Raw genomic sequence first — 22,818 nt, 5'->3', positions numbered from 1 at the left:
ACCACGTACCTCTCAGCAGCAATCCCTGTCAGGGGCCATGTCATCTAACTGTCAGCAGGGTCTTCCTTTCCACTCACACTGAGCATCATCATCATGTTCCTCTCTGAGCAAGGAGGGTAGTTCAAAGCAGTAACTTAAGGCTCTGAGAGCAGGACTGGATAGGTGGACTTGGCTGTGCAGCCATTGGCTCAGCTCCTCGGCAGCTGTGCTAGTACGTTAGGTTGTACATGCCATCCCTCGCCTCAGTTCCCCTTATTCCTGTGTCACTGTCCTGCTCCCTTTGGTGCTTGGAGGAGGAGGAGGAGGAGGAGGAGGAGGAGGAATTAAAAGACTGACTTCTTCCCCGGCGAAAAAGCGAGTGTGGAAAGGCAGCACGTGTCAAGTCTGCCCTCAAGCGGCTCTGCTTGGAAATGGTACCCAGAGATGTCCAGCTCCCCTCAACGATACGGCTAGTTTCTCTGTGGAGAATGCCAGCTCCTTCCATATGCATGGATCTTGTTTCAGCATAAGGCACCAGAGTTTTAATTTCCGGGGCTTGATGCTTCCCATGGCAAACAGCAGCTTTTCATGCTGCTCTTTATTAGGCCTGGTGCTAATTCTCTGCTAAATTTGTGTTTGCCAAATGTCCCTGTTTACTTCTCAGCTTTCTGCCCTTCGTGCCCATGTCTAGTTATTAAGAGAATTCCTGCTGCCGTAGCTTCTGGTAGCTTCCAAAGATGGCACAACTGGATCAGCTCAAGTCTGTCCTCATCGTGTTCTTCAAACCTTCAACATGCATTGTGCAAAGGGTGAACTTGCCATTGTCTTTTCCTGTTGATTCAAAGGGACACAAGCTATTGATAAGGATTTGGAAGCAAATGTTCACGTGTCAACATTATTATACTCCAGAACTGAAGTAGTGTTGTTGTTGTTTTCAAAAAATGCAACCTGAAATTGCTTTTTCAACAATCAAGCACAAACTTTTCAGTTGTGAAATAAAATACATATTATATTTAGGATAATAAATGGAATCAAAAGGACAGAGTGCAATTTAAATAGAAAGCACCCTCCACCACCAGGGACACGGGTGACACTGTGGGTTAAACCACAGAGCCTAAGACTTACCAATCAGAAGGTCGGCGGTTTGAATCCCCGCGACGGGGTGAGCTCCCGTTGCTTGGTCCCTGCTCCTGCCAACCTAGCAGTTTAAAAGCAAGTCAAAGTGCAAGTAGATAAAAAGGTACTGCTCTGGTGGGAAGGTAAACGGTGTTTCCGTGTGCTGCTCTGGTTCGCCAGAAGCAGCTTAGTCATGCTGGCCACATGACCCAGAAGCTGTACGCTGACTCCCTCGGCCAATAAAGCTAGATGAGCGCAGCAACCCCAGAGTCAGCCACGACTGGACCTAATGGTCAGGGGTCCCTTTTTACCCCCACCACCAGCAGCAGGACAGGAGCAATAGCCAGGTCAACTGCAAAGTAGGTAAAACTTTTGCTACCATCTTCCTGCTTTGTTTTGCTACTGCTCCAACCTGAAGGGGAAAGAAAGATGTCAGACCACCCCTGGAGGACACTTGGACCCACCCACCACTGATTTGTAACAGCTGGCCTTGACACCAGGCTTCAGGGAGGGCTGGGGAGGTTAAAAGGGGAAAGTTGTTGGTTCAATGTAAATGATTTTTGGACTGGGGGAGGTTGAGGTTTTGTTTATTTTTGTTTATTTGCTAATTAGGGGTGAGAGTATTGCTTTGTTTGTTATTTTTATTTAAGTGTTAATTAGTGGGTCACAGTATTGCTTTGTGTATTATTTGAATAAGTTTTTAATGAATGTTATGTTATATGAAATACTAGTGTATTATATGACTCCCCCCTCAAACTTTCCCCCCATGGTATTATGTATTGCATATCAAGTTTTTGTTTTTTGCTGTGTGTTGCTTGGAGACCTTTGGATGACAAGTGACTAATAAGTCCAATAAGATCACACACAAAAATATGTATTCGGCTCTTTGCGCCAGTAGCAAAGTCATTATTCAGGAAAGAAAACTGAGTGGAGTCCAGAGCAGTGTGAACAGAGTACCACTCTGAGACAGGGCTTCACTTTTTTGCTCCCCTCCCCTCTGCAAACTCCTGTACACTCCCAAAATCTACTGTGGAGGCTCTCCTAACCCCCTGAAACCAATTTGAGATTGCTGCAGGGGGCAAAGCAAGGAGGAAAGGAAGAGAAAGTCCCACTGTGTGAGTAGAAGTCTGTTCCTCTCTCACACAACAGCACTGGATACAACTCACAAGCCCTCAGGACTGGAGGGTTTTCACTGCTTTGTTATTGACACAGTAATAGTGAACTTATGCTGGACTGTCTACACATCATTCTGCTATTTTAGTCATTCTGTGATGCTTCCTCAAGGGTCCCACATTAGCGCCATCTAGAGGGATGCTCTTGCCCTGTAGCACAACAAAGGTGGGGCATATGTGATATGAAAAGTTACAGGATTTCAGTAGGAAGCTACAGAGCATCCACAGACTGGTAACAAAGCATTATATTAGCCCTGAAACTTTTGCAGGTGCCAACAGTATTGAAACTGGGTTTGCTTCTAACCACCCCAATATCATCATGAGCACAAATAACCATGAATGCACAATAAAAAGGATGTCTGGGTGACCCCCTGTTATTTGTTGCAATTTTTCTTTCGCTTATCATGAGGTGCTAACATCATTGTGTGTGTTGGCAGGCCATAAGACCAACAACAGCTCAATTCTATTTTTTCAAGCTCTTTTCAATGTCACAAGTCCCATCAAAGTTCTGCCTCCTGGTGGCACATGTGGTATTATGGGTAATACAGGATTTGGGCTATACCAATAATCTGTCTTACCATGTACAATCTCCTGGTATCTATGTGGGTGCTTGGCGAGGCTCCCCAGTAATCAGTGCTACTGTGCCTCAAATGTGAATATGGTTTGTTCATCCTTGTGGCTTCTGGCCCCAGACCCACTGGCAGGCTAACTCCATGTTACAAAGAAGTCTGCAAACGAGACATGAAGGGTTGCAACACCCACCACTTGCAGATGACCGTTGTGCCTGAAGACAGTCAGTCAGGTTGTGTATCCACACAGTGGCCAGAGAAGGAATGACAGCTGGGAGGAGTGCAGACAGAAGAAATGCCATGATGCAGCAACAGCACAACTGGACGCCTTCATCTGCCCAGCTGCAACAAAACATGTCTCTCCCATATTGGTCTCTACAGCTACAGCAGGCGCTGTAATTCTCCAACGGTTTGACTTCACCCCCAAAGGTGCACTCCTCCATGGTCTCCCAGGACAGACAGATGCCAGCAATATTAACCAGCCTTTGGACACATTCTCAGGAGAAACATCCATGAATGGAAGCAACCAACGGATTCAAAATGCAAGAAATGAGATTCTAACTAAACATTAGGAAGAGCTTTCTGATGGGAAGAGCCGAATACGGCAGTGCAAAGGATAGCCTCGGAAGGTGCTGGACTCCATTGCAGGATTTCTACACAGGGTTGTTAGCAGGTTGTGTGGAGCTGCAGCAGTGCTTAATTGTCCTCCTGGTGGCTGCATTGGTGCTGCTTACCAGGAGGAAGGGGGTGGAGCAAAGTGGGAAGGGAGTTAGTACCAGTCGAGTCAATCCAGCACTCCTGCCAGTGGATTTGCTCCTGCTGCACCTCCCACTTTCCCTCCCAGGAAGCAGCAGTGACTCAGCTGTTGGGAATTCAGATAAGCACAGCCAGCCACCCCAGCAAGCAGGATGGCAACAGTTTTTTGGATGACAGCAGTTTTTCAGCAGCTAGCACGCTCTACTTGGAATGTAGATTAGCAAAAGCGGAGATAAAAGGGCAAGACCTGCAGGCTAGAGAGTTCAGTTTCAGCATTATCAGAAGACTGAACTCTTCTGTGCCCATAAATAATAGGCCTTTTCAAAATTCATTTTTTACTGCAGTCCCTGGTGAGGCTTTCTATGATTTCTTTATCAATATGCATGAGAAGTACGTGGCAAGGATGTATGTGCTGTTTGTTTAGCATCTCATTTTCTGGACTCAAAATATCACCTCCTCTGGGACTTGCTCCAAAATGCAGGTTTAGCAGCAGATCCTCTGCCATTACTTGCCATGCCACCTAATTGCCTAGATGCCTGTTAGGAATTTATTTCACAGCAGATTCTTGAGACTAACCGCCAATGGGGAACAGCAACCTAAAATAGTAGCATCAACGATGAAGGTCTTTCTAATAGCAGTGGCTGATGTACATCAGGTCTTGTTGGGTGGAAGGCAGGGAAGCCAACAGTAGGGGAGCCAGAGCCAAAGACAGGCAAAACCAACAAGTTTTGTCCCATCCTCCACCCTGCTGTGCTTTACAAGAGCAACACCGTCACTGAGGAGGAGGAAGGTGAGTGTGATGGCCTGGGATTTGGACTCGAAGAATCCCAGCCTGCACAGGAGTCCCCGCCTCCAGAATCAGCTGAGCCGGGGCTGGGGCTTGAGCCTGAAGGGTCCTCACCTGTGCTGGATCCTCAGGTGCAGGCACCAGCTGAGTCTGCTCTGGCTCCTGAGGTGATGGAGGACTCCACTCTCAGCCCCGTCAGAGGAAGCTGAGGTTGCCTCTGGGTCCGGTAACCCTCTAGCCTCTCCTAAACTGCAGAGGCTCAGGGCAGAAAGGCGGAGGGAACTAAGTTCCCGCAGGAGGAGTGCTCACCTCCAGGCCAGGAGAGGCGAGTCACCTGTGGACCGGGGCCATCCTATGCCTTGGGGCAGATAAAAGCCAGCCAGCCCCAGTCCCAGACTGTGGGAGCAACATTGTTTGTAGCCTGTTCCTGCCTGCACCCTGTCCTGCTCTCCTGCCAGAGTTCCTGACCTCACCCGACTCCCTGCCTTGGACCCCGCTTCAGCTTTGACGGACAGCCTCCATACTGCACCCTTGACCTTGGACTGGACTTGGACCTCGCCGCATGGATAACCCTCGGGACCAGCACAGTGAGAGCCAATGCCATCCTCTGGACTGATGGTAAGTAAGAAGGCATCAGGTGGGAGCCCTTCAGGTCTTGGGCTCCTAATCCCTTCAACCAGCATAGCCAGTGCCCAGAGATGATGGGAGCTACATTTCAACAATTAGCTCTAGCTCCTCGACAAGTTGGGAACAGCTTATCTACAAGATCGCCTTACAGTTTCAATCTGAGGAACTGGTACAGTTACAGGTGCCACCACAATCCCTGTTCTACATTTGTAAGATTAGTTTAGAGTGGCAGCACTTAAACTTTGGAACTCTTTGCCTCTTGATATCAGGCAAGTGCTTTCACTGTACTCTTTTTGGCACCTGTTAAAAAACATTTGTGTGCAGACAAACCTACCCAAATATTTAGAATACTGATGTGTGTCAGTCAACATATTATACATTTTAGAAACCAAACCCTTCACTTCAGAAATGTGCTAAATTCTGTGGACAATTCAAAACCTTCTTTGGAGCATGTGTGGCCTTCTGAATCTTTGGTTGTTGTCGTTTAGTCGTGTCCGACTCTTCGTGACCCCATAGACCAGAGCACGCCAGGCACTCCTGTCTTCCACTGCCTCCCGCAGTTTGGTCAAACTCATTTTAGTAGCTTCGAGAACACTGTCCAACCATCTCCTCTGTCGTCCCCTTCTCCTTGTGACTCTTTGGTAGTGAACCTAAAATGCCACACGGTGGCAGCATTTCCATACATGAAGTGTCCTGTTGCCTGTTCCTATACTCAGCCAGAGCCCTTCAAGGCATTTTCCAATAAATCATGTGAATTGGATTATGTGAAGAGGGCAATTAACAGCTCAGTCCTAGGCATACTTATCTATGAGTTGGCAGGTAAATGTACATTGAATTAGAGTCCATTGAGCATAGTGGGGCTTAATATGCATAGCATCACAGTCTACAATGCACTGTCCAGGTAGGTTGAAGGTGAGAGACGAGCTCTAGGCAAGCAGTCATTATAAGGAGAAAATAAGTAACCTACCTAAGCTGGTTTTGTGCAGTTGAGCAACACTTCTTCAGAGCAAATGAAAATATTGTTATGGCTGCTGGCCAGCCATTCATTGTGTCTCGCAGATTTCTGCTTAATGACCCAGGAATGATGTCTGGGAGATGTTGCCTGACAGGGAACTAATGGTTAGGAAAGAGTTGAGAACTCTTTTGAGGGTGAGTTTTCAGAGCTTTGAAAGGTGACGCACCTTTTTCCCTGGCCTCCTTCCTCAAGCTGGTGCCCTCTGGCCTATAACGCCCATCATTTTTTACCTTTGACCACATTGATGGCAGTTGGAGTCCAACAACATCTGGAGGGGGCTGATGACATTAGCATTGTATGCAAAGGAACAAGGAGAGTGAGAACACCAGAGCTTTCCAAACTTTTCATGCTGGTGACACATTTTTTAGGCATGCATCATTTTATGACACAATAATTCAGTTTTACTAGCAAACTGGAGGTTAAACCAACCCCTTTCCAACCCCAGGAGGAGAACGGGGAGTGTTTGAGTGACACACCTACACACTACAGCCAACGTATTAATGTGTTGCAACACATAGTTTGGAAAGCTCTGGTGTACACCCTAGATGAAATACATATAAGGGTGGCTGGTTAGATTTTTTATTTGCTGCAGAGTTGATTGACGTTCCTGACATACAGCCAGTGTTATTGATTCATCCTCTATACTGCTTTGAAGTATAGTGTCTGGATCAAGGGAAGTAGTAGTCTTGGGACTCAGATAGTCTCGGGAGCTGCAAACAAAACATTTTAAATGTGCTGTAAAGTGCAATATATAAGTGTGACACTAGATGGCGAAACTGTGCCACGCAAAATTCAATGTGTTTTTCAAAACGTTTTTCTAAAAAGCATTTTCACAGCGTTTCTTATATCTGTGTAGATTCCACCTTGCTCTATTCTGCCTTGGTCAGACCACACCTGGAATACTGTTTCCAGTTCTTGGCGATATAATTTAAGTAGAATATTGACAAGCTGGAACATGTGCAGAGGAGGGTGACCAAGACGATCAAGGGTCTGGAAACCTTATGAGGAACAGTTGTCTTTTATAGGTAATTTTAATGTTTTAATTGTTATTTTTCTAAGCTGCTCTGAGTTCTCATCACAATCAAGAGGTATTTAAATTGTGTTAATTAATTAATTAAAATAAACTTAAGTTATTTGTCTATTAATTGCAAGTGGGTCTACTCACGACTAGCACTTAATATCACCCACTATTCTTTGTCCTCAAGCTTGGAATCTACCCATCCATACTTCTGCAGCACAAACATCAGAAAACAAACAAATACTGAACATTAAAGGATGGTGAAATGTATCCCATCCATATGGAAATGCTTGTTTCCCGAATAAATTTGTTCCCTGTATAAACTTTCCCACCCAGCATTGTTCCTGAACCAGTGTTGAAGGGGCTTTCACCACTTCTTCAAACGCAACCTGAGCCTTCCTGTATCTGAGCCCATTATCACAATGGCACTGTCTAATTACATACATGAGATTCTAATATGTAATTTCCCATTCCTGGAGCAACAGCAGAGTTTAAGCCTTATAAGAACGAACCTATTGTTCGCTTCAAAGGATTCTGGAGGAGATGGTTTCCCCATACAGGTGTGGTGTTGCCTCTGCCTTCACAGGAATTCTCCCTTATTAAAGGGAAAAAGGAGTCCTGTCTGATACACAGGCTTCTCAGATTAGCTCCACGAACATCTTTTTAAATTAATTCTTACTATCGCAATAGACATACCTACAAAAAAACACAGCAGCCATAAAATACAGAGAACTGTGAGGTGTTTCCAGGTGGGAGTTCAGGGTGGAATCAGGGCTGCTCATCCACACAAGGTTTTTTCAGAGTCTGCAAACATCTTCCTCATCAAAATTCCAACCTGTGTCTTTGTTGTTGTTGTTGTTGTTGTTGTTGTTGTTGTTGTTGTTGTTGTTTACATTTGGAAATGTGGAAATCCAGTGAGTAGAAAAAATAACCTGTTACACATCTGCAGTCTCTGTTAGTGTGAAAACCTGTTTGGTGCATTTGGGGTCGGTGGCTGCTGTGCTATGTCAATGGACAGACCCCAAGGCTGTTTGCTCATTGCCTGGGCAAAACCATGCCATTTTGCTCCTAGACACTCAAGTAATACAAGTGTGCCTATTTGCACCGACTGTCGTGTGCTGAAAAGGGACGCAGGTGGCGCTGTGGGTTAAACCACAGAGCCTAGGACTTGCCAATCGGAAGGTTGGCGGTTCGAATCCCCGTGACGGGGTGAGCTCCCGTTGCTCGGTCCCAGCTCCTGCCCACCTAGCAGTTCGAAACCATGTCAAAGTGCAAGTAGATAAATAGGTACCTTCCCATAAACGGCGTTTCCGTGCACTGCCACATGACCTGGAAGCTGTACGCCGGCTCCCTCGGCCAATAAAGCGAGATGAGCGCCGCAACCCCAGAGTCGGTCACAACTGGACCTAATGGTCAGGGGTCCCTTTACCTTTACCTATTGTGTGCTGAAGTCATGTTTGAATGTTAAGAACCCAGTTAGGAAGAGCTTCTTGTCCCAAGATCTCCCTGTGCCACATGTGAGAGATTGCTTTGGAGACTAATGCAATACATTCTTTTTATCATAAAAACAACAACAAGGTTTTGCACAAAACCTCTTTCTCACTCTTGGGCAAGACGAAGTCAGGTAACTATTGCTGTTGAGCATCACCTCAGTATTAAAAACCGTTCTTCAAGAAACCCAGATGGAAATTGCCCTCCCTTTTCAAAAAGCAGAAGCTTCTAGGAACATAGGAAGCTCCTTCATACTAAGTCAAACCATTTGGCCATCTAGTATTGTCTACACTGACTAGCAGCTCCATGATTTCTGGCAAGAGTTTCTCCCAGCCCTACCTGGAGATTGAACAAGGGTTGAACAAGGGATTGTCTGCTTGCAAGTCAGGTCCTCTACCATTAAGCTAGGGTACTCTTCCCCTGCTTTTGCCTCTTGTGAAATAGGACAGCTAAGGCTGGTAACATTTGCTCTTGCACTCTTCTGTTCTTCCTGGGGGTTTTTTCTCCCTAAAGAAAAGTTGCACAGGTCTCTGCATACCTGCCAGAGAAAAAGGCAAGGCAAGGGCCAAAAAGCCACCTCTGGACTTTATAAACTTCAGATTAACTTCAAGTATTTTTGTACAGTGCAGCTCCCCTTGTCTTTAAAACACGTGCACAGAATTTATACCCCAGCTTTTTATCTCAGGAGCTCACGGTGCCATACATAGTTCATGGAATAACAGAATTGTTGATTACATGCTCTAATGGCTATTACTAATGACAAATGAGAGGTAATTCCTTCGATTTCTGCTCCTGTGTAATTAATTCTTCTGTGATTAAGAATTTAAAAGTTAACCAATTTCCCTATAAATAACCAAGAATTGCTTTGGGAAAAGAGAAAAATACTGCGTGTGCAGGACTGTGATACATTAGCTCGGAGGAGAACTGCTGGGGTGTAACAGCTGATGCACTTTCCTTTTCCTTTTTTAGTGACAAATAGGCCCTATACTTTATACATTGGTTCATGCAGCCTTTGCCAAGCCGGTGCCCTTCATCAGGGGCTGATGGGAGTTTTAGTCCCAAACCTCTGGAAAGCACAAGCTTGGCAAAGGCTGCCTTCATGATACAATCTCCACCCACCCCCCAAAAAACCTGATGGGCGCTGTCCAACAAAGTACAGTGGTACCTCGGGTTACATACGCTTCAGACTCCACTAACCCAGAAATAGTGCTTCAGGTTAAGAACTTTGATTCAGGATAAAAACAGAAATCGTGCTCCGGCGGCGCAGCGGCAGCAGAGGCCCCATTAGCTAAAGTGGTGCTTCAGATTAAGAACAGTTTCAGGTTAAGAACGGACCTCCGGAACAAATTAAGTACTAAACCCGAGGTATCACTGTAGTTCCATTAGTTCAAGGACTTCTGGCTGAACAGGGGAACTTCCTCTCCCTCTCCTCTCCCTTAAATCTAAATCTGCTCTGTTTGGAGCGTGGGGGGGGGGGCACACAGGAAGAGGGAAGACCTTCTGTTGCTCACGTTCTTCCTCATGTGATCTTTGCTTCTTTGAGAAACAAGGATAGCCAAACTTTATATAAGCAAACGCAAATGGCAACAATCTCTGAAACACTGTTTTTGTTTCCTTGGTAAGAGGTGGAGCAAAGTCTCCTTTTCTGCAAGAGCATGATTTATAAAGAGCCGGGGTGAAGTGCGGAAGACTCCACTTTCCCTCAGAACACTTAATCACATGGAATTATATGTGTAATAAAATAATAAGTGTGTGCAGCTGGAAGAGAATGAATCACTGCTGGTGGCAGACTTAGCTTGGGACTATATGTAAGACTAGGAGATCTTGCTGTTATTAGTTTCTAAAATAAGATGCTCCAGCTCAAACCTGCCTGGAAGCCATACTTTCCAATGGCCAGCACCCTCACTTTTCTGCCAGATGCAACAATAAAGAAAAAAGCACTCTTAATGTACTCAGAGGTGCTCTTTTTCTTATTACTGGAACTGTATCAGGGTGTTGAACACAGGCTCTGGTACTAAATCCGGGAAACCACTGTTGAAATTAACCTGAGAGGGAAGATTTGCTGGAAAATATAGCATGAATTCCTCTCAGTTGCCCTTTCCGATCGAAATTATTTTGTTAAGGCATTTATCCTGTGGTCCAAGGTCACAGTCAGTCCAATACCTTGGATCATACCTAGGCTTCTCACTGAATATCCAGAATGAGGTGGAGAGCTCTCTGATATAGAAGGGTGTGTAGGTGCACGAAATATGCATCATTTATTTTACAGCCAATGCATAACTTAATAACTACATACATATATGTTCCTATGGCTGCGTATATAAAAGCCACAACAGAAGATAGGTAACACACTAGTTACCTATCCCAGCAGTCCTCAGCAGACTCACAACATTTGGAAGTCCAGGAACTGTCCTGCACACTACAGTCGTACCTTGGAAGTCAAACGGAATCCATTCTGGCAGTCTGTTCGACTTCCAAAATGTTCGGAAACCAAAACACGGCTTCTGATTGGCTGCAGGAAGATCCTGCAGCCAATTGGAAGCCACGGAAGCCCCATCGGACATTCAGGTTCCAAAAGAATGTTTGAAAAACTGGAACACCCATTTCTGGGTTTCGATCATTCGGGAGCCAACGTGTTTGAGATCCAAGGTATGACCGTATTAATGATTGTGTCCCTAAATGGCAATATCTAAGGATTTGTTGTCTTATTAAAAGGGAAGGAAACCTTTAGGCCAGGGGCAGGAAACCTTTTTCAGCCTAGGGGCCATATTTCCTTCTGGACAACCTTCCAAGAGATGCACACTGGTGGCAGGAGGACCAGAGGCAAAAGTAAATAGAGCAATAACTATGAATTTTGCCTTTGTACTGTAGGCTGGTATCTTCACACTCAACACACCGTTCTGTTTCTTCCATGCAGGCAGGCAAGAGGCATTATCAGCCAGGCAAAAATACACAAGGAGGATGCAAAGCAGGTCTGGTGTGGGATGTGGCCAGGGCGTGTGTGGCTTGGAGAGAGTTCCAAGGGTCAGACAGAGATGCCCAGATTTGGCCCTGGATTTGAGCTTCCACATCTCCTTTCTCAGCTTGTGGAAACCGTCTGATCTATTTGTGCATGTGACTTTTGTGGTGGGGGGGGGGCATCCTAAGCAATGAGCTCATTTCTGTAGTCTTACTCCAACTTAAAAATGTGCTTCCACAGACCTGAAAGAGGAAGCAATACAACTTGGCAAGCAGCCATAGGGCCTCAAAACACTAGGCAAGATCAGAATACAGCTATAAGCTGTGCGTCTGTGTGTGTGTGTGTGTGCATGTTAGCAACAACAGAAAGTTACAGAAATCACTCAGAAGCCTTGCAACTTCAAAGCAAAACAGCCTCTTTGGATGACCAAAGATTTGCAGCTTAGGGTCTAACTACATGCTACATAAAAGCAGGTGTAACTTAACTCCTGCGTCCTTTCATTTTACATATGCAGGGAAGGGGAACAACTTTCACAAAGGGGCCATTTGGAGAAAGGGTGAGGGGAATCATCTGAGCCCCCCTCCACCCCCTTCATTACAAAGGTAGCCTCATTCAAAGGAACCTCCATAAACCCTGGAGTTATTTGGATAGTGAAACATCCAAACAAATCTATGCATTTTGTAAATACATGCTCATTTTATTTGAAATCACTGGTGACCTAAGTGGCTAATGTCATGCACATCCATTCCCCCTGCCAGTTATTTTCAACAGAGCAAACTCCTGGCAGGCAGTAGCTCTGCTCAAAGAACCTAAAACATTTAACAGCATTTGCAAGTAACTATGGGCTCCCAAAATGGTGCGGGGAGATGGGAAGGATGAAGCTAATATTTCCCACTCCTAAAATCGGGGAGCGGTATAATTACGCTCAAGCGTACATCTTTGCATAATGAAGCTTGGCTGAGAAGAGAATGGATGGGCTTTATTTCCTGAGCTGGGCCCTGTGCTGCTTCAGAGTGTAGATGCAATGGGAACTGCAGTGCGCCGTGGAAAGCAGGCGGTCGCTTTTCGGGATCCCTCGTGGTTGCTCCTCTCACAGTTAAGCATGTTTGTGAACAAGCACGTTTGGTGGAGCAGAGAAAAAACATGTCCTTGAGCATCTGTAGCCCACCTCGCTGGGACTCCTCCAGGAATGATTGCAGCTGGGGGACAGCAAGGCCGTTCTGCTGGAGCAGAAGCTACAGATGGGGAAAAGACTGATTGCCCTTGAACAGGGAACAGGAGGTGCCTTTGCTACCTGCAGACTAGATTAGACACGCAGAGAATAATGTGTCTAGGATACACAGTGCTGCTGTGAAATAAAGGGTTCATTATTTCTCCATAGCGTAGTGCTAAATCCTCAGGGCTATAGAGCTGCTTGTGTTTATTTCACTGCTGTGTGCTTGCATGCTTAGTAACTAGAATGCTGACCCTGGAGAAGGCCACCTCTACCTTATTCTGGGTGCGGGGAGTGGATCACAGCAGAAGCAAATGCCATGAATAAAGGGGGAAAGACAAATCATGGACACTGATGTGACTAACAGGATGATAGCAGGGCCAGGCCAGCTCTCTTCCCATGATCAAGGTCCATAGTACCCAAGAATGGCCAAGTCATTTTGGCACCAGAGGCTGAAAATCCCACACGCACCTCTCCCTAAGCACAAAAATGTAGTAATAAAGCAATTCAAACTCTGACCAGGCAGGGTGTGACACAGTAGCACAGCCACTGCCAAATCTGCACCCCTGACACTCACACTGGCTGGGGGAGAAGGCAAGGGAAAAGCCTGCTCCGGGCTACACCATGCTGGAGCTGGCACAAGAAGTGGGTCAGGATCTGGCCCAATAGTGTTGTGGGGCCAGATTAAGATCCAGTGAATTCCAGGTTGGCTCAGCCCCTCCTCATTCCCACAATACCTCATGTTGTCCTTCCCAATGGTGATAATTCTCCCCTTCCACACTTTCAGCCGGTGGAACAAGGAGATTGATGCTGGCAGAGTGTCACTGTTGTCAGTTGGTGGGGACAGGCCATTCAAGCTGTTGTAGGCTGGGTGTAGGGAGACCTCCACCCCATTCACACACACCCTGTGCAGCAGATAGGGGGATTGTGCCCTAAAAGTTGTTGCCTTCCCAGGATGCCCCAAATCAGCTGCCATCGGTGGTCACTTCACTCTGCCCAATGATTTGGTTAGACCTGAGGAAAAGCATCCAGCTCAAAATACATTGAGTGGTGAAACATTCTGGTATTTCTGTTGAAGAGCTGAGCTTGCTAGATCAAAGCAAAGTTCTTTGTGTGAGTTTTTTCCAGTACAGTGGTACCTCAGGTTACATACGCTTCAGTTTACATACGCTTCAGGTTACAGACTCCGCTAACCCAGAAATAGTGCTTCAGGTTAAGAACTTTGCTTCAGGATGAGAACAGAAACCGTGATCCAGCAGTGCGGTGACAGCAGGAGGCCCCATTAGCTAAAGTGGTGCTTCAGATTAAGAACAGTTTCAGGTTAAGAACAGACCTCCAGAACGAATTAAGTTCTTAACCCGAGGTACTACTGTACTGATGGAAGGCTTCTTTCAATAGAAGAGGGAAGGAGGCCACTTTCACCAATTTTCCTCACCCCCAACACCACCTGTCATGCTGTTATGAAGGGTCCCACAACCACGCAAAGCAGATTAGGGGAGTGCTCTGACCAGGGCAGAGAGAGATGGGGTGGCGGGGAGCAAGGAACTAAGTGTTTCATCATCACTCTCCCTTGCATGAGGCCAGAACATCACACTTGGATTCATCAGGACTTGTCTTCTGAAACTACTTTTTTCTCACCTGAAGGAGCTTCAGATTAGAAGGAAAGCAATAATGATGGATTGAGTATTGTTTTCTTCACATTTTGACTGAAAGGCTATTTAGGCCTCACAAGCATACCCTAGGAAAAGAAGCCCCAGAGCCTAATGAAAATGTCCTCTTCTTAAGACCCAGCCACAGAGATACACAGTTGGTTGTTTCTTCTTATTGTCTGCATTAAGGATTAAAGGCTGCTTTTGGTTTTCTAAGGAAACACAGCAGACAAACGTGTTTCCAGTTCCAGAGTTTGTTCACACCTAATGTCTGGACTTGCCTAATCTACCACAGGCTTGGTAAATCCACAGGAACTCAAGGGCTGGGCCATAACATCAGGAAATGCAGCTGATGGCAGCTGCTGACATTGCTAATTTGGAGCTGCAGTCCATGTTGACCTTAGGCTGATCTAGCCTGTGGTGGAAAAATACATGCTGAGCTCTTTCGATATTGTCTTCAGGGCCAGCTCAATACACTTTGCTGCCTGAGGTGGACAAGATGGTACACCTCCACATTTCAAGCAGGCAAGCAGCCTTGACAGGCAGCTGAATCTTACTTCAGTATTGGGGATGGGATAGTGTCCTCTGCAACACCTGAGGCAGCAGGCTAGTTTGAGGAGTCAAAGGCATGCTGTTTAGCAGACATAGGTGTACTCACAAACAGAGAGCAATGGGCCTTAGGAGAAACAATCAGGGGCTGTTGCCGCACCCCAGCATATGCCGCCTGAGTCAGGTGCCTCATTTTGCCTAATGGCAGGGCCGGCCTTGGTTGTCTTTCAATACAAGCCTTTATTCTCTCTAAAAAGCACGTTTCTGAAGCAGATATAAGGTAAAGGGTCCCCTGACCATTAGGTCCAGTCGTGGCCAACTCTGGGGTTGCGGCGCTCATCTCACTTTATTGGCCGAGGCAGCCGGCGTACAGCTTCCAGGTCATGTTGCCAGCATGACTAAGCCGCTTCTGGCGAACCAGAGCAGTGCACGGAAACGCCGTTTACCTTTCCGCCGGAGTGGTACCTATTTATCTACTTGCACTCTGACGTGCTTTCAAACTGCTAGGTTGGCAGATATAAACTGCAGGTATTCTGCATGGATTGGATGGCAACATAAGATTATGGAAACTAAGGAATTCATATTATTTCTCTGCAGATACAAGCTTTAAGTGATAATCAGTGTGATCACTTATCAGAGCTGTAACTGAGGGGGTAAGCTGTTTGGACACCAAGTGATAAAAAATCCCAGGGATCCTAAATAGCAACTGCTTCCCCCTCTTCTTTACTGTACTTTTCCTGCTTTTTCTAGTTCTTGCAATAGCTGTAGTTTGCATAAAATTGCAGCCCACAACAGCCTCCTGCCATGCAGACAGACCCATGCAGAGAACCCAGAGAATCCATGCAGAGAATTCACACTTTCTATACCAGATTTAATTGAGGCAGACTCTTTCTTCCAGTTTGTATCCAAAGCAAGCACACAGTTTGCCTTTCAGTTAAAAAACTCACATTGAAATCAGCAGCACAAGGACAACGCAATATGTAAAAAAATAACAATCATCATAATCATAAAGGAGTCTGAAAAATCCTGGAATGAAGAGGCAGAAATAGCAGCAGTATTACAGGTTGGAACATGTACTTATGATCATGCAAGAAGCAACAATACTGCAGAATAATTCTAATGTGGGTTGGACATCAGCTGTGTTTATAGTGTGTGTGTGTGCGTGTGTGTGTGTGTGTGTGTGTGTCTGTGAGACTCTTTTCAATCTGTGCTTCCTAGTCTCTCTCTTTGAAAACTTAGCATGGGGTAACTGAGTAAGACAGATTCCATGGCTAGGCAAAATCTTACCATTAACCCCAGGGTCCAGTCTTTCTTGTTAGGTGGGCTGAGAGTGTGGATTTGAGTGGTATGTGTTGAATGTAACTTGTTCTCACTTAGTGCCAAACTTTGCAATCATAGAATTGCAAAGTTGGAAGGGACCCTGAGGGTCAACTCCCTGCAATGCAGAAATCTCAACTAAAGCATCAATGACATACGACCATCCAACCTCTGCTTAGAAACCTCGGTCTGTTCCACTGCTGAACAGCTCTTACTGTCAACAAGTTATTCCTGAAGTTTAGTCAGAATCTCCTTTCTTGAATCCATTTGTTCAGCTCCTACTCTCCTACTTTCTCCATCTTCCATGCGACAGCCCTTTAGATATTTGAAGATGGCTGTCATATCTCCTCTCAGTCTCCTCTTTACCAGGCTAAATATACCCAACTCTCTCAACCATTCCTCATAATGCTTGGTTTCCAGATAATCTTTGTTGCCCTCCTCTGCCCATGTTCCAGCTTGTCAATATCTTTCTTAAACTGTGGTGCCCAGAATTGTACACAGGCAGATGTGGGCTGACCAAGGCAGAATAGAGTGGGACTATTACTTCCCTTGATTTGGACTCTATATTTCTGTTGATGCAGCCTAGAATAGCATCAACATCTTTTTTTGCTGCTGCATCACACTGTTGACTCATGTCAAGCTTGTGGTCTATAAGACCTCTAGATCCTTTTCACCCATACTACTGGTTTTTCCTGCCTAAGTGCTGAACCTCACATTTGTCTCTATTAAAATTTATTTTGTTAGTTTGGGCCCAGATCTGCAATCTGTTAAGGCCATCTTGAATCATCGAATTCAAAGGGACAGAAAGAGAAGGGTCTGTGTTTCACTATGGGGTAGAGGAACTCCCTGGCTGAAATACAATTTTAAAAAATGGAATAAATATATAAACCACTAAAAAAAATAAACAGCAGAAGCTGCAATTAAAACAAATCTATAACATTCATAAGGACAGATAAAATAACAATCAAGGCTGATCTACCTTTCACAGTTGCAAGAGAGACGACAAATGAATAGCATTTGTCTCAGCTCCAGGTCATAACATAATTCTGATCATATCCCTTCCAAACTACAAAATAAAAACCTCCAGATGTGCCCATATCTCCCTTATGATAAATCATAAAGCAGTTATTCTATTAGCAATCTACCACACGTGCCATAATAGTTTGAAGGCAGGAAATTGGTACATAAACATTTCCCAGCATGGAGATGAAGTGATAGGATTGTTGCACCTGCTAAATTGCAGCCTTTCCTACACCTGCTCAAAGCACAGTGAGTCTGCCAGAGAAAAGTCATCAGTCTTAGGCCAGGCATTTGGCAAAATCTGTCCCAGCCCCACTTCCCTATGTTATGTCTAGCTACTGATTCTCAATCCAACAACAAGGTAGATTTGACAATATATTTGATAGTCTGCTCAGCAGTTGAACTGCTCCCCGCCCATCCTAAACCTGTTCTGGGGGTTCTGTCATCTCTCCAGAGCAGATTTGGGAACACTGGGGGGGTACATGTGGGGCGGGGGGGGGGGGGAAGACCCCTTATGCAAGCAGAATTTGTTCTGCCTGTGCATTTATTACCACCCAGTGACTCCATCTGAAAGGGACCTGGTTTCCATTAAATTTATCTATGACATTTTCAGAGGCTGTGCAGCCAGTTTTCAAAGATGGCAAGGATGTTTTCTCTTTTTGTCTAGCTCTTGTTAGGGGCCAAATGAGGCTCATTGCGAATTCTGTGGATGCAATTAAAGTGCACATTTTTAAAAAATTGTAAATGGTTGAAGGAGTGGGGAGGTGGAGCTCCACCCTTTCCCTTCTGCTTTGATCCTGATGAAACACACACACACACACACACACACACACACACACACACACACACAGCTGCTATTTGCATTTGAAGGGAATCCTGTACTGGCCTTGAAAAGGGCAACTTTTGTAGGACATAAAATTCTTTCTCCACCCGTCCCCCATGGTCCCCATGCCACTCACCATGTTAATTTCATTCACACAATGTCACCTGGTTTGACCTCTTTTTATAACACTTCCTATATCCCATTTCACAGTACAGAAGCCAAGAAACTGCATTTGATGTAATTATTTGAAAGGACTTTATACTAAGTTAGGCTGCAGGCCACCAATGTTTAGAAGGAGTTAAGTCAGATGACCCAAGTCTTCTTGCTGTGGGATAATTATTTCTCCATAATATTTATTTAATTCCCACTGTGTTTTAGGACTGCTTAAAAGTAACATGGTCTCTGCCAGAAGCATGTGCAATCTAAGTAGAATGAGCAAAGGAAGAAGATTGAGAATATTACTAAAATCTTGGCAGACAATAACAAACATCAGTAGTACAGAAAATGAGATGCAGAGGTACAAAGAATAATCTGTAGGGTCCTTTTATTGCTGCTTTTCAGAAGCAGTGATAATTTCTAGCACTGCTCAAGATGTCTCTGAACAGCTGATGTTTTCTGGATAACCAGCTTTTTGCATCCCTTCCATTCAAATTACAGGCTTAGGCTCTCATTGCCACTGGTGATGATGATATAATTAACATTATGGTCCAACAAATAGTTCCTGTGACACAGTGGCAAGATTTAAGTCTGAGCTCAATGATAGCTAATAAAATTATCTCACACAGGATCACACAGGTTTTGTGGCATTGTGCCAGCCTATGCCCTGGTTTTAATTGGGTGTAGAGGACCATTGCGGGCACGAACATTGATGCACATTTTTTGTAGCTGTTTCTTGGGCATTTTTGAACCCATCTTTTGACTTTAAACACCCTCGAAATAGGTGATAAAATAATGTAAAGAGAACTGTATCTCGATGAGCATGAAAGAAAGGAGATTCCAACTAAACATAAGGAAGAACTTTCTGACAGTAAGAGCTATTCAACAGTAGAATGGTCTCCCTCAGGAGGTTGTGGACTCTCCTTCCTTGCAGATTTTTAAGCAGAGGTTGGATGGCCATCTGTTATGGATGTTTTAGTTGAGATTCCTGCATTTGCATGGGGTTGGACTAAATGACCCTCGAGGACCCTTGCAACTCTACAATTCTATAATTCTATGTCAACATTTTAACTGCATATTTATCTCACAAGGTGTACATTTCTCCTAAGTGGCTTCTGAAATCAGACTTGCGTTATTCTCACCAGGGCGGTGGCTTTGATTTGCCTTCCTGTGACTGATCCATGCATATGGCTTTGTGTTTCCAACTCAAGACCCATTGAAGAACATCTCATCCAGTTCAATCTTTGAAAAACAGCTTTGAAAAACGATAGAAGAATGGAGATTAAAATTGATAGACTATGCCGAACTGGACAAATTAACTGGGAAAATTAGATATACTAAAGACCAAAAGTTCATCGAGGACTGGGGAAAATTGGTGGATTATCTGAAAAACATTTGTGGCATAAACACAACGTTAGTGGGATTTCAAGAGGCACTGTAAAAATACAAACAAGTATTGTTTATAAAAAAAAAATGGGAATAAGGAGGAATAATGGCAATATGGAAAAAGGGAATGTGTACTAAAGGTATAAGTACGAATGATGTCAGAGGCACTGAAGGAAGTTCAAAACAGGTATAATATGTTGTATTCGATATAAAATGTATAACTGGATGAAAACTAATAAATTTATTTACAAAAAAAAATAAAATGAAAAACTTTTTCATATTCTCCAGTGTGCTACCCTTGCCATTATGGTGGCATGGAGTTGCCATTCTGTGACTGAACTTATGCTACTTGTTGAACGGTTCATTTACCCAGTCTGTATAATGTTTATTGCACATGTAACGTGTTAAGATACAGTTGTACATTTATCCACTCCATGTTTACAGTATCTCCAGGCTTTGTTTTGCATATGGCACCTTAGTATGTTTGTTGCTTGAATGGTTACAAGTCTATCTCTATTCTAGCTATTATTCTAGTAAATTTGGTTTTATACTTATACGTAAAACAGTTGAAACAATTGCATATAGAAAGGCAATTCAACAAACATTATAAATATAAAAAAACCAGTATAAAACGTTGACATCACATTCACGAAATCAATTCAATTAATAGATGGGTAGCAGCTGGGATTTTAGAAGGCTTGTTTGAAAGAGGAATGTTAGCAGGTGTTGAAAAGATGATAGAGAGAGCACCTGTTTGGTATGCAATGCCAGGGAGTTCCAAGCTATTGAATGAACTATCAATTTTAGTCCCAAAGGCAATGATGTTGTGTGCATCATCTGGGCATGTTACATGCATTCCTTTCACCCAAACCAAATAAGTAATCACACCCAAGCATGGGCTTTTTTTGGGGGGGGGTGCAGGTGTTTCAGGAAGCCAGCTCTATTACAGGTCAGTGGGTCTACCCCTCTCCACAGCTGGTGCTTTTAAATCTATATATAGGCCTTGATTTAGATTTGAAGCATAAAGAGCTGCTAAGCCATCAAACTGATGCCATGTAATTGGAAAAACTTTCAGGGGATGCATATAAGTGGGTATGGCAGGTGGTTTTGCTTGAAAAGTTAACACAAATGTTAAAGTGTTGCCAGTGGGCCAGAAAAAAAAGGCTTTTCTGAATGGGTTTGATACATGTTTATTAACTTTGTTAGCAGAACATGGATGATCACCACCACCAACACATACTTGATTTTGGACACTTTTAACTGGGCTGCACTCTTTGCTCTGGAAAGCAGAGATGAATGAACTCTCTTTTGACTGAGACTGGAGAACAGGGGCTCTCACTCAGCCTTTGGTATTGACAAACATACCTTGGACTTCTGATGTGAAATGCAACTGTTTTCTTTCAACAATGCAGCAGGGGGGAAGCATGCTGTTCAAGTTTTACATGCTTTAAAATGCATTGGGGGGGGGTAATCACATTTCTGGCCCAACTTGGTTATGATAGCTACTGATGGATACTAATGAGTTTCACAAATAATTTGTGTATTGTTGGGGGGGAGGAAGAATCTCCTTTCCCATTTTGTATGCACATTCTTCTGTCTTTTAGTAGCATTCAAATCTAAATAAGAACAAGACACCTGATTATTCAAATATAAAAGCAAAATATTCTATCTGCTTGGGGGAATGAGGGAGCACTGCTCCTGCTAACTTTGTTTTCTTTTAATAACATTCTTTGCCTTGTATTCCAACATGCAAATTTTTTCATTTATAATCACCATTTGCATCATTATCTACCTGTTACAAGATCCTGGTGTCATTCCATATGTTAATCACAACATAGTCCATGTTTTCTATCCCCTGCTTTGTATTTGGATTCTTAAATCACCTTATGCTTCCTTCAGGTTAGAAGTTAGCCTGGAATTAATTATTCCAGTTCCTGCGATGGCAAGGATGCAATAAAAAATGAGTGTGAGGTGGTGGTGGTGATTATTAATTAAATAATTTCAATTTTGATGGTGTTCACACCTTCACTTGTCTGATGTGAATATCTATTTGGAGGAAGCCGGGTTTGGTTTTGCTTTTAAATAACATTTTGCAGCAGAAAGCAGATAACAAAATCCACTGCAGAAAAAGGGGGAAGCGAATGAATACAAAAGCCAAGTCACAAAATAATAGGCTTGTGTTTTCATTGCTATTGAAAAGGGGAATTGGATTGTTGGAAATGATCACAGGGCTGTCAGATCTACCTCATGTTGTTGTTTCTGTCCTTGGAACGGCAGAAATACTTTGCCCAGTGCAATTCAGCAGTGGCAGATAACATGAGTAAGGAAATCCTGGTGCCAGCCCTATTTTCCTGAAATGAATAGAGGAGATCAGGCCTCACTCAGACCTCCTGTATGACCCAAAGCCTACCCTTATGTCTACAGAATGGCAATATTGTGTGCAACCAAGCCAGAATCCAAGGGTTTCCGTTACTCCCGTCTCTGTCTTCTCATGCCATTTTATACCAACTTGTTGTTGTTGTTTAGTCGTTTAGTCGTGTCCGACTCTTCGTGACCCCATGGACCAGAACACGCCAGGCACTTCTGTCTTCCACTGCCTCCCGCAGTTTGGTCAGGCTCATGTTTGTAGCTTCGAAGACACTATCCAACCATCTTGTCCTCTGTCGTCCCCTTCTCCTTGTGCCCTCCGTCTTTCCCAACATCAGGGTCTTTCCTAGGGAGTCTTCTCTTCTCATGAGGTGGCCAAAGTATTGGAGCCTCAGCTTCACGATCTGTCCTTCCAGTGAGCACTCAGGGCTGATTTCCTTCAGAATGGATAGGTTTGATCTTCTTGCAGTCCATGGGACTCTCAAGAGTCTCCTCCAGCACCATAATTCAAAAGCATCAATTCTTCGGCGATCTGCCTTCTTTATGGTCCAGCTCTCACTTCCATACATCACTACTGGGAAAACCATAGCTTTTACTATACGGACCTTTGTTGGCAAGGTGATGTCTCTACTTTTAAAGATGCTGTCTAGGTTTGTCATTGCTTTCCTCCCAAGAAGCAGGCGTCTCTTAATTTCGTGGCTGCTGTCACCATCTGCAGTGATCATGGAGCCCAAGAAAGTAAAATCTCTCACTGCCTCCATTTCTTCTCCTTCTTTCTTTCTTCTTCTCCATTTCTTCTTCCTTCTTTATACCAACATGAGTACCTAAATTACGAGCTCCTGGGATCTT

General features: G+C 44.3%; 1 protein-coding gene across 4 annotated transcripts in view; it reads right to left on the bottom strand.

Moving 5' to 3' along the window:
• BLACAT1 (BLACAT1 overlapping LEMD1 locus) overlaps positions 1 to 307 on the bottom strand; it is an 80,363-nt gene extending 80,056 nt beyond the window's left edge. For all 4 annotated transcript variants that reach the window (XM_081865290.1, XM_081865294.1, XM_081865295.1 and 1 more), the window contains exon 1: positions 10 to 307. The gene's annotated coding sequence lies outside the window, so the exon portion shown is untranslated. The remainder of the gene's footprint in view (positions 1 to 9) is intronic.
• Between the last annotated feature and the right edge of the window lie 22,511 nt (positions 308 to 22,818).

Source organism: Podarcis erhardii (genome assembly GCF_964252035.2).
Source record: "Podarcis erhardii genome assembly, chromosome: 6".
Classification (NCBI taxonomy): Eukaryota; Metazoa; Chordata; class Lepidosauria; order Squamata; family Lacertidae; genus Podarcis; species Podarcis erhardii.
This window is presented reverse-complemented; position numbering and strand designations above follow the sequence as displayed.